Source organism: Lycorma delicatula, chromosome 1 (genome assembly GCF_047948215.1).
Source record: "Lycorma delicatula isolate Av1 chromosome 1, ASM4794821v1, whole genome shotgun sequence".
Classification (NCBI taxonomy): Eukaryota; Metazoa; Arthropoda; class Insecta; order Hemiptera; family Fulgoridae; genus Lycorma; species Lycorma delicatula.
In genome coordinates this window covers 210885334-210898543 of record NC_134455.1, presented here as the reverse complement: position 1 = coordinate 210898543, position 13210 = coordinate 210885334, and the positions used below count along the sequence as shown (strand labels likewise).

Below are 13210 nucleotides of genomic sequence, written 5' to 3'. Positions count from 1 at the left end.
CTGCATATTGTTGTTGAAGATATATATATCTCCAATACCTTTCCATTCCTGTCTTAATTGTTACCTTACTTTGACATTTGTTTTTCATCAGTAAATTTTTTAAGTAGTCTTTTAGATATGGCATAAAATACTGCTTGTTTTGTGGAATTTTCATTTGTTGTTCATGTTATTTTTTTCTTTTATCTACATTTTTTTGTGTTTACATGGAAACCCCCTACATATCCACCTTATTTTCTGTTACTAAAGGATGTTTCAAAACTAATACAGGATTTAAATTGCGTGGTTTTTTTTTTCTTGTTGGGATGGCAACACTCTCTGAAGGACAAGTAATAGTAATCACATTCCGGTTAGTAGTGATGGAGAATCGTGATGGAGAAATACACGATGCAGGAGCACATAAATATCTTAAAAACATACTTCAAATATGGAGAGCTGAAACTGTTAATGGTGAACATTATTGCGAGATGATAGCAGCATTTTTACAGTTACACTTGTAAGCCATGGACTTTGGTTTTGATGTTTATGAGATGTGCTTCCAGCAGGATGGTGTCCCACTTCATGCAACATGTGAAACCATTGAGTTCTTATGCAGAGATTTAATGGGCAGCTGATTTCTCACATCAGTTATCACAATTGATCACCAAAGTCATGTGATCTTACACCATTTGATTTTTATCTCTGGGGATTTGTAAAGTGTAAGGCTTTACAGCAAACGCATACCAACAATTCTTGAACTTAAAAATAAATCATACATGTTATCGCAACAATTGAGCCACAAGTCTGTGAAATGTGATTGCAAATTTTGTCAACACCATATGAGATGTGAAGGATATTTGCCAGTTATTATTCTCCATATTTAATAAGAGTATTTGCTTGTTCAAAGTATGTCCCAACTTTGCCAATTGATGCATAAATAAAGTTCATTTTGTAAATTTAAATCTTGCATTACTTTTTGAATACCTATATTTTGCATATATGTGCCTGCTTCCTTTTAAGCTATTTTTCTGGGGTTCTCTCACAACTCCACTTTATTTTTTTTGCTTTTATTAATAGCAAACTTTTTACCCCCTTGTATGAAGTAAAGGTAATTGCAAAAAATTTCGGTTCTCAGATTTCAATGGAAATAGCCATTTTGACCATCCCTGAATCCATTTTGACTAGTTTCGGTCTGACATCTGTATGTACATATGTATGTGTGTATGTATCAAAAATGCGGTGCGTATAATTCAAAATGATTAGCTGTAGAATGTTGAAATTTTGGATTTACGATTGTTGTAACATCTAGTTGTGCACCTCCCCTTTTGGTTGCAATCGACTGGATCAAAATAATTCAAAAATTTGGATTTTGAACGTTTTCTTTACTGCAGTAATAAGCCCTCATTGAGAGCTTTTCAACGATATATCAAATGTTTTCAGCGATATTGGTTTCAGAGTTATAGCCAAATAAAACTTTAATTAATGAAATATTTGGATCTTACATCCAAATGTGCGAAGGCACATACAGCGGTTCCAATCTGACTTCACATACATATTTTTTTTTTAACTTTTTTTTAATTTAAATATACTGATTTATTGATAATTAACATCTGATTGTAAAAAAAAATGTTATCATTAAATAATAATTCAATAACAATACAAAAAAAAATCAGAAGTTATTAGTGGAATAAAATTTTATGTACTTATAAAATTTATAATTTTTATTCAAAAATTTTTGCAATCTGGTTAATAATTATTAATAAAGCAATATATTTAAATTAAAAAAATATTTGTATATGAAGTCAGATTCAAACCAATGGGTGCATGATTACGGATCTGATATGTTCTCACTTACATCACATATCTACTTGATCGATGTGAAATACAATAAATATATTTTAATATATTAGTATATTTTCTTTTCAGAAGTAGAAATAATTTGCTTACGAAAAACAATTTTTTTTTAAACATTAAGCTGATCTTAGTATATTAGAATAACTTAATTTCCAAAGCTTATCTTGCTTTACCTCAAAAATGATTACCCATAGAATATTGAAATTTTTTATTTAGGACTGTTGTAACATCTAGTTAGTTGTGCCACCTCCCTTTTTGATTGCAATCGACTGGGCAATCGACATTAAGAGTAGTTGAATGTTATATCTGATTATATTTATATTATACCTGATTATTTAATGTTAATTGAAAATTATAATTTCGAATTGTGTTATTTTAGGATTTTCTTAGGAAGTCTTGTAAAAATTGTATAATTATTTTTTTAAAAAAATCATTTTATTTACTTGTTTGACAGAACAATAAAATACAATGTTAAATTGGTACCAACTGTAAGTTTTTGAATTGTATTCAATTTAAAGTGATTGTTGAAAATAATTTTTTTAGTTACTGTTGGCATTTGAATTCAAATATTTTTTTTTTTAAATATTTGTATTCACTAGAAAAATTTTTTTCATTTATAATAAGAATGATTTGTAAATTATTAATCTCAAAATACTTACTCTTTCCTTCAAATTTATGAAGAGCAGCAAAAAATGTGTGTGTAGTTTAATAGGCGTCATCTGGTGTTCCCATGTCCCCATCAGATTTTTTTTTATATAAAATTTTATGAGTAGGATTAAGTGATGACTTATAATTTAATTTATTTTCCTGAAGACATCTTCTGTGAGTTGTTTAACAAATTGTTCATTTTACTCCCTTTTTGATTCTCAGGTAATGGTGACCTTATCTTTAGATTATCTAACCTATGAAATTTGCAAATGTTTTGATTTATTTTCATTGATCTTTTTTTATATTTAATTTTATTGTATTTTTATATAATTTTTATTTTTATTTTTGCATTTTATTTTTTAGTATTATGTTAAATGGAACATAAATAAGTGTTCTAGATACCTCAGCCTCAAAGGCTTTTACATATTTCTTACTCTCTGTGAGCCTATAAGCTCAGCTGTATATTTTGAAAAAGTTGCTAAATCTGATTTAAAATGTTAAGATCATACTCTTGGAAGTAGAAACTTTGAAGATCAAGTGTCTTGTATTTTAAAATATTTTACATTTAATGAAAAAAATCATTTTATAATAAGATCTTTCTTACTGAACTTTGGGCATAAACTACATAGTGAAAAAAAAATTACCATTAAATGTTAAGAAAATGAAAAATCATTGTATGGTGTTTTCTCTTTTGAATCTTTTAGTTCTGAAATGAGACCCAAACATACCACATCTAGTAAGGAAACTGACAACTTTCTTAAGACTTGGCTTATTTAATCCCGATAAGGATAAAATAAATTTTTACAAGGGTTCTGAATAAAAGACTTCCAAATATATTTTCAGGTCGGATTTTCCAATGTTTACTTGTTTCATCTGAAATCCATTGTTTTACTTTTTTCATGGTCAACGCTAAACTAATCTCAAATTCATATTCAGAATAATAAATGAAGTATTTGCAATTTTCTTGGCCAGAAAGTCAGTTATCTTATTGCCTTCAACTCCTGTGTTCATGTGTTCATAATAATGTAATATTGTTGAGGGATAAAAGGTCTTTTTTTTTTGTCTTCAGTCATTTGACTGGTTTGATGCAGCTCTCCAAGATTCCCTATCTAGTGCTAGTCGTTTCATTTCAGTATACCCTCTACATCCTACATCCCTAACAATTTGTTTTACATATTCCAAACGTGGCCTGCTTACACAATTTTTTCCTTCTACCTGTCCTTCCAATATTAAAGCGACTATTCCAGGATGCCTTAGTATTTGGCCTATAAGTCTCTCTCTTCTTTTAACTATATTTTTCCAAATGCTTCTTTCTTCATCTATTTGTCGCAATACCTCTTCATTTATCACTTTATCCACCCATCTGATTTTTAACATTCTCCTATAGCACCACATTTCAAAAGCTTCTAATCTTTTCTTCTCAGATACTCCGATTGTCCAAGTTTCACTTCCATATAAAGCGACACTCCAAACATATACTTTCAAAAATCTTTTCCTGACATTTAAATAAATTTTTGATGTAAACAAATGATATTTTTTACTGAAGGCTCGTTTCGCTTGTGCTATTCAGCATTTTATATCGCTCCTGCTTCGTCCATCTTTAGTAATTCTACTTCCCAAATAACAAAATTCTTCTACCTCCATATTCTTTTCTCCTCCTATTTTCACATTCAGTGGTCCATCTTTGTTATTTCTACTACATTTCATTACTTTTGTTTTCTTCTTGTTTATTTTCATGCGATAGTTCTTGCGTGGGACTTCATCTATGCCGTTCATTGTTTCTTCTAAATCCTTTTTATTCTCGGCTAGAATTACTATATCATCAGCAAATCGTAGCATCTTTATCTTTTCACCTTGTACTATTACTCCGAATCTAAATTGTTCTTTAACATCATTAACTGCTAGATCCATGTAAAGATTAAAAAATAACGGAGATAGGGAACATCCTTGTCGGACTCCCTTTCTTATTACGGCTTCTTTCTTATGTTCTTCAATTATTACTGTTGCTGTTTGGTTCCTGTACATGTTAGCAATTGTTCTTCTATCTCTGTATTTGAACCCTAATTTTTTTAAAATGCTGAACATTTTATTCCAGTCTACGTTATCGAATGGCTTTTCTAGGTCTATAAACGCCAAGTATGTTGGTTTGTTTTTCTTTAATCTTCCTTCTACTATTAATCTGAGGCCTAAAATTGCTTCCCTTGTCCCTATACTTTTCCTGAAACCAAATTGATCTTCTCCTAACACTTCTTCCACTCTCCTCTCAATTCTTCTGTATTGAATTCTAGGAAAGATTTTTGATGCATGACTAGTTAAACTAATTGTTCTGTATTCTTCACATTTATCGGCCCCTGCTTTCTTTGGTATCATGACTATAACACTTTTTTTGAAGTCTGATGGAAATTCCTCTTTTTCATAAATATTACACACCAGTTTGTATAATCTATCAATCGCTTCCTCACCTGCACTGCGCAGTAATTCTACAGGTATTCCGTCTATTCTAGGAGCCTTTCTGCCATTTAAATCGTTTAATGCTCTTTAAATTCAGATCTCAGTATTGTTTCTCCCATTTCATCCTCCTCAACTTCCTCTTCTTCCTCTATAACACCATTTTCTAATTCATTTCCTCCGTATAACTCTTCAATATATTCCACCCATCTATTGACTTTACCTTTCGTATTATATATTGGTGTACCATCTTTGTTTAACACATTATTAGATTTTAATTTACGTACCTCAAAATTTTCCTTAACTTTCCTGTTTGCTCGGTCTATTTTACCAATGTTCATTTCTCTTTCCACTTCTGAACACTTTTCTTTAATCCACTCTTCTTTTGCCAGTTTGCACTTCCTGTTTATAGCATTTCTTAATTGCCAATAGTTACTTTTACATTCTTCATCACTAGCATTCTTATATTTTCTACATTCATCCATCAGCTGCAATATATCGTCTGAAACCCAAGGTTTTCTACTAGTTCTCTTTATTCCGCCTAAGTTTGCTTCTGCTGATTTAAGAATTTTCTTTTTATCATTCTCCCATTCTTCTTCTACATTTTCTACCTTATCTTTTTTACTCAGACCTCTTGCGATGTCCTCCTCAAAAATCTTCTTTACCTCCTCTTCCTCAAGCTTCTCTAAATTCCACCGATTCATCTGACACCTTTTCTTCAGGTTTTTAAACCCCACATGTTTTTAAACCCTACATTTCATTATCACCAAATTATGGGCGTTATCAATGTCTGCTCCAGGGTAAGTTTTGCAGTCAACGAGTTGATTTTTAAATCTTTGCTTAACCATGATATAATCTATCTGATACCTTGCAGTATCGCCTGGCTTTTTCCAAGTGTGTATTCTTCTATTATGATTTTTAAATTTGTTGTTGGCAATTACTAAATTATACTTCGTGCAAAACTCTATAAGTCGGTCCCCTCTTTCATTCCTTTTGCCCAGCCCGTATTCACCCACTATATTTCCTTCCTTGCCTTTTCCAATGCTTGCATTCCAATCTCCAACTATTATTAAATTTTCATCTCCTTTTATGTGTTTAATTGCTTCATCAATCTCTTCGTATACACAGTCTACCTCATCATCATCATGGGCGGGTATAGGCATATAGACGTTAACAATTGTTGTCGGTTTAGGTTTTGATTTTATCCTTATTACAACGATTCTATCACTATGCGTTTTGAAATACTCTACTCTCTTCCCTATCTTCTTGTTCATTATGAACCCTACTCCTGCCTGCCCATTATTTGAAGATAAAAAGATAAAAGGTCTAAAAGTACTTAATTCCAGACCATTAGATAATTAAGTTCCGGAAGTTTTGAATGATACTCTGAAAATATAGTTATAAATTTCATTAACACATACCATCACTAGTTGACACAGTATGTCTACACACTATGTAGACACAGTTAAGAGTTACAGATAACTTAGTCTGAAATGTTATTTGTTCACTGTGTGAGCAATACCATGCTCCACCATGTTCAAAGCACAGCTGTATGCTCCTCCATGTCTGGTTGTTCATCCACAACAGCATATCATTTCAAGGTGATCAAACAGTGTCTTGGAGCTGCTCATTGTTGATGTATTTGCATTTTCAGATCTTTTCTTTGACAAAACCCTAGACTACATTGTCAGGTAGGTAAGGTGAGGTCAGGGCTTCTTACTGGCCAAGGCAATGTAGTCTAGCAAAGGTAACTCTTCTGTCCCACATCCGATCCAGCGATTCGGAAAAATTTCATTAATTACCTGCAGACATTCAAAGCAAAGTGCACTGGGGTGCCCATCTTGCTAAAATATAATGATGTCAGTGATCTCTTTTGCCTTTAATTTTGGAAGCAACCAACTCGACAATTGTTCTCAGATAACTATGTTGCTTAACTGTACCATCAAAAAAATAAGAACTAAGGAGATGTTCAGTTGTCATTCCAGCCCAATCATAACATGAAGTGGATGGTGTTTGATTTCCTAAAAAAAACAAGGATTGTCTTTTGCCAAGAAAAAACATTTTGGTTACAAGAGCATTGATAAATCACACCCTCATCTGACTACATAACGCTATTTTTATCGTTTGCTCACGAAAATCATTCAATCAATAACTGGCCTGCATAAACTCGTTAATCAAGGTTATTTTCGCTCAACTTATTAACTATGGCTGAATGAAAACATTTAACTTTCAAGTCTTTCCGCATATTGTCTCGCATTGTCTTGAAATGCCTAACTCTGTAGAACGTTTGCTTGTTGATTTTATCGGTAATTGTTGAATCGATGTGGGCTGCTGTCTCCATAGCAGCCCACATCTCAGCTCGATTGCTCAGCCTTCCACTGTATGTCACATCAAGAATACTTCCCATTGTCAAAGTCTTTTCTCTCATGTCTATAATGTTTTCTGTGATGGTGACAATTTTCCAAATCACACAAAGAAGTCATTCATAATGTTCTCCAGTGATCTGGATGATAACCACCATGGCTTATCCTCACCACCTTTTCAGCAGAAGAGCCTGTTTAAGCTGGATTTATTGGAATGTAAAGGGCCTTCCTGTTGTCCACATGGTATTTCCCAAATCTGAGACTAAGGGCTATCTTAAATGATTTATCAAAGGTCCCAGCACTATTTATTAATATTGATACATATATTTTCTGTATAAATAGTATATGGCTTTATGTATCAGTTTTGGTAAATTATTTAATTGTAATAATGACTTTGGATTTAGAATTGAAGTTGTATTCACTGTATAATAAAATTTCATATTTAGAGTGTCTATTATTTGGTCTTATTTTGAATACAGGAATGGTCATCAATAAAATGATCTATTCTCCAAAGCCCAAAACAAATTCTCTGAGAGCAAGCATTATTGGCTTAACTAAAATGCTAGACCCAACTGCAATTCAAGAAAAATTATTCATGTGCTTTTAAAAGCTCCAAAGATAAGAAGATATGCTAATCTCTATAATTCTGTCAAGTCCTCTCTGGCAAGAAGTTGAGCTTTGTGACACTAAACACCATCCCATATATAAGCTGTTGTGTAATTACACCTTGTATACAGCTGTAGGCTCACTGATGGCTTTAAACACCAGGGTTTGAGAACAAGGCATTGAGATACCTTTTTAACTGTAATGGTTTACAGAAACATTTATCTACACAACATATTCAGGTCACTCTCTTATCGAAGTATCATTATCTAAGTATCTAGTTGTCAAATAAGGTAATTTTTCTGCTTGATCAAATTAGATGCTCTTATCATATTGTAATCAGTGGTAATATAAAAATATCATAAAATTTTCTTTTTAATGTGAAAAATAATAAAATTGTTTTCCCAAAATTAATTGAGATCTCCATTTTCCTGTACTAACCAAAAATAAATTTCAGAAATTGGTTTTACGCAATGTTGTGTTACATGTTCTGGGTTGATAAGTAAATTGATGTCCCGGAACAGTACTTTTAAGAATACTGCATCTGATATTTAGTTTTGTATCATTCTTGTCAATGCCTTATAAACAAAGAATGATGAAGAAATAGATTGATTTATGGCAGTTACAATCATTTTTACCAGAGAACAGTTTAGGATTTGTGTAATTGTCTTTTATATGATAAACTGCCCTGCTGGTCCTACAGACTACTGGAATATAGCAAAAAGATAAACTTTAAAGCTTTATAGAAAAAACGAAACGATGGAACATGATTAGTAATGAATATTTTTGTCTGTTTTTTTTTTTGGGGTGGGGGTTTAAAAGTGCTAAATTCCATTTCATCCATAAGATCTTGAGCTTCCTAACCATGAACAAGCCTAATTGCAATTCTGAGAAGACTTCATGTTATGGTCTTCTCTGGAAAGACAAAATTGTGTGACTCCTGAATTCAGGGACTTGAAAAGTATGTCTGTGTTTTTCTGTTAAAATTCTAATATTTTTTTGTTAGAAAGTGCGTGCTTACTTTCAGAACTTAACTTTTTGTATTGAGCAGTCTTTATTAATTTTCTGAACTTTAAGCTGTAGAAGTTGTAATTCAACGAGTGTAGAAACTTAATGCCAGCTGCAGATTGCATTTACACCTCAGTACAAAGAAAAAGCTTTAGTTAAAAAGAAATGAAAGGTTTCTGATATTATCCAAAATATTCTCATGGTCAAATTAAATGATGAACAATTTTTTTCTTAATTTTACTTATTTAACATGAAATATAATTATGTTTGTATAAAACATTTCTCCTCTGATGGTTAGTATAAAAAGAAATTTATTTTTATTCTTAAATACTTGCTTGCCCTAATGGTAATGGACTGTTTAGTTACCCTCAGGGTGTGGTTTGAGACCATCATCCAGCTAATATATTTTTATTAACTATATAATCTTGTATATGTTTTCCCTATTGATAATTACTTTACTTATTAATAATTTACTTTTAGTGTACATTCATCTTTTTTCCTAATAAAAATTAACTGATTATTTTGCTTATTTTAGTATAACATTTAACTAGCAAAGTTTCTTCAATTTTATTGCATATTGCTTAGAAGTCTGCCTTGTATTATTTCATTAAGTGGCCTACCAGTTTGCTCATTTTTCTTTTAATTTAATGAAATTTTTTTGAGTTTAAAAATATATTAAAGGATCTTTTTCTTTGTTCCTACACTTCTTTCTGTTGTTATATTTTTTGAATAATTTGGATTTTTAAAAACCAATAAATACACTTATCAGCTCTTAACATTAATGATATAATCTTTTAAAAAATCTTTTTGACATTTTTATCTTACAAATGAGACATCTTGTGCTGAAGTTGGTTTTAAGGTAAATATTTATTTATTACTTATTACAAATACCAATTTTGTTGTAAAATTATTAATCTCCATCCTTCACATCAGTAAAGAAATAGATCTTCTCAATAAACATTGCTTTAAAATTTTTTAAATAATCACATTCATTCACTACATGCTCCCAGTTCATAGCATTGTTTTCCGCCTTACAAATGACATATTTAGATGTCAGATACATATTTATTTGGTGCAGATGGGCACCAAGATAGTCATGGACAGCTGTTATCTTGAACATGGCTACTGTTTCACTTCTGGAATCATCAGGTATAATAGTTTCATTCTTATCAGCGAAGACTATCTTTTATTTTTTTTCTCTGTACAACAGGAGGTATTATCAATTAGAAACTCTGAATTTGTTGTTAATAAAGAGCTTTGCTGAGTGATAAGATAATATAGATGGCTGCTGAAGCAAGATTTGTGTGCCTTTTTTGCCAAGATATTGGCCTGTTCACTTCCATATGTACTTATATGGGATGGAATCCACTGAAAAATTACCTCCTTCCCTACAACTTGTAGCTGTCTAATTGAGTGAGGACTGTAAAATATCTAAAGATCTTTAATGATGTTGGATGTTGGAAAGATATGACAACCAGACAGCAGGTTTTGAGTTGTAAAGAAAGACAGCCTTACCAAAGGCATGTATTCATACAAAGAGTTCTCAGAGAGCAATATTGATTGCAGAGCAACCTCCCCTTCAAAGTTTGAATAGCATTTGGCAATTGAATGGTAAAAAGAGATGAGCTCACAGTACACTTCAGCACCAGTATTACTTTCCTGTTCAGAACATGAGTCATCAGTCCACACCCATAGCCATTCATTTTTGGTACAGTGTTTCCACATGTTCCCTGAAAATCTTCTGTCAGGTTAAAGTCTTACTTTCTGATCTAGCTTCTGTACTTCAAGTGTAGCTGACACATGGTACCAGTTTAGAGGGCATGATGATAGAAATTTGGATGTTCTGCTTGGGCTGGTGAGCAGAACCTTTTTCTTAATTCTGTGATATACTGTGAAGAAACCTTTTTGTGTTTTTATGTGATGATTTTCTGCTCAATAACTTCACCAGAAACTGATGAAAGGAAATCAAATAAGTTATATATATTGTAATAAAGGCAGTCGCTGCAATTCAGAACTTACAGGAACATTTTTAGTAATGACCAAAAGAGCTGGAATAGTTGTTTTTATAGCTTCTGTAATGAATCACATGGCCTGATTCTGAACTAGTTTTAAGCCAGATGTGTCAGCAGTTATAAGGTTTTTGCTACCATACAAAATCACTGGTTTTATATAAATCCTAAAGGTGCCATTTAGAACCGACAGTGAGCTACCCCACTTCTTATCAGCTAAGAGTTTGAGAGTATTTAGTTTATCCTTTACACTGAACAATGCTTGTGAAGAACAGTTTGTTCATCACAGATGATGTTACTGAATTCTAAGAAGTAAGTAGCCACTAACCAGTAAGAAGTAAGTAGGCTGTTGTTAACCATTCATTCCATAAGTTTAGCCACTATACTAGTCAGTGAAATTGGGCGATAGTGTGACAACTGGAGGTTTTGTAGGTTTAAGAATTGGTATAATAATTACCTTTCTTCAGGAAGCTTGTATTCCTTCATTCCATGTTTTATTGAAAGGTAGATTATTATCTCTTGGGCAACAAGGCCAAGATATATTAAAACTTTTGTGGTTATTTTATCACAGCCAGCACTTTTACTTATTTTTTAAAATATTCAAGGCTCACTGTAATTTGTACAGTGTGAAACAGGCATTGAATATTGGCTCTGCTACATCACTTGATGCAGATCTCAGTTGTCTTCTAAAATACTTTTCCTGTATTTTGGTATCCCTAGTTTTTTCAGGAGAAGTCGAAAAGAGATTATTAAAAGCATATGCTAAGGCCAAACCTCAGAAAGTTGTCTGACCTGACTTAAGAGACTACCTATGAGGCTGTCAGTTATCCATCACTTTAATAAATCTCTGCATATAGTAGACTGTATTTTGTAAAAAAAATATTACTTAAAAAGTTAGAAAAACAATCTCTTCTAGTGTTTAACACTTCTCTTTTTATAGTGACTGTCTTTTGCCTCCATTCCCTTACATCATTTGGATTCTTAATAGATTATGCTCCCCTATATGCATGCCTTCCTCTTTGTTTTTAGTTTTTTCAGATTATTTGTTCAAAATGGTGTGTAATTATTTACTCTTCTTCGTGCAATATGATGTTTAGCAGCTAGTAATATAATTTCACAAATTTTTATTGAATTTTCATCTGGAGATGTTTCTTTAAAATTGAAATCATCAGATGTAAGATCTCTCTCTACTCCTCTTTGTAATCCTCTCAATTAGCTCTTCTGAAATTCCAAAACACATTATATTACTATGTAGTCAATCCATTTCAAGTGGTCCAGCACTTGGTTGCCATATCATCTCAGAAAAAAATCATATTTTGTAGGTGCATTCCATTTAAATTTTGTTAGTTAAAAAATAACTTTTTAAAATGTTAATTTTATCTGGTTTAAAAATGGCAGCCATTTTTGTTTTAAATTTCACGCTGTTTTTTGCATTTGCAGGCATCTACAATTTTCTAAATTACTCAATACTGGGTTGGCCTAATCCTTTCAAATAATGCCATTGTGTTCAGCACATTCTAGCCTACAAATCAAAACCCTGTTTACCTACCTAATATGATTTTGTTCATGTATGCTTTGTAGCCCAAAGTTATCAAATACAACTGAACAAAATTTAATTTTCGTAGGATAATTTCTCAAAGAAGGAACAGTTTCCCATCCTCAGTTTTTTCTTTGCTTTTATTTATAAGAGTATACCAGGTGTGTGTATGAAACTGAAATTTTTGTACAGAAAATACACGTTTGTTGCATGAAAAGGATAAAAAATATTTTATTCAAAATATTGTCCATTGCTAGCTATACATTTTTCCCATCTCTCTGACAATTATAAATGCCCCGCCAAACAAACTGTTGCACTTTTGAGGCAAACCAATCATCGAGCCATTTTCATAAGAAGTGAAGCGTGTCAAGTGCAAGTGCGTGTCCTATCAACGCAGATAAATAGTAGTTGGACAGAGCCAAGTCTGGTGAGTAAACCGCATGCAAAAGTATTTCCCAACTGAATGTCTCAATCATTTCCTTGACCGGTTATGCTGTGTGTGATGGTGCATTATCATGAAGCAAAATCATTTTGTATTGCCTTTTTTGATATTCTGGTTATTTTTCACGCAATGCTTAATTCAAATCGATCATTTGTTGTCGGTAGCATTCAATATTAATGATTTTGCTAGGTTTTAGCAGCTCATAATGGATCACACCCTTCTGATCCCACCAAACACAGAGATGTTACACTTAAAATTCAAAAATATATCCATTAGCTGTCACAATTCGATGGAGAAATGACTTTTTTTGTACCTGGCGAGC

General features: G+C 32.0%; 1 protein-coding gene across 2 annotated transcripts in view; it reads left to right on the top strand.

Annotated features, from left to right (window-relative positions):
* Positions 1–13210, top strand: part of Ncc69 (sodium chloride cotransporter 69) — a 235386-nt gene that overhangs the window by 157620 nt on the left and 64556 nt on the right. The window lies entirely within an intron of this gene.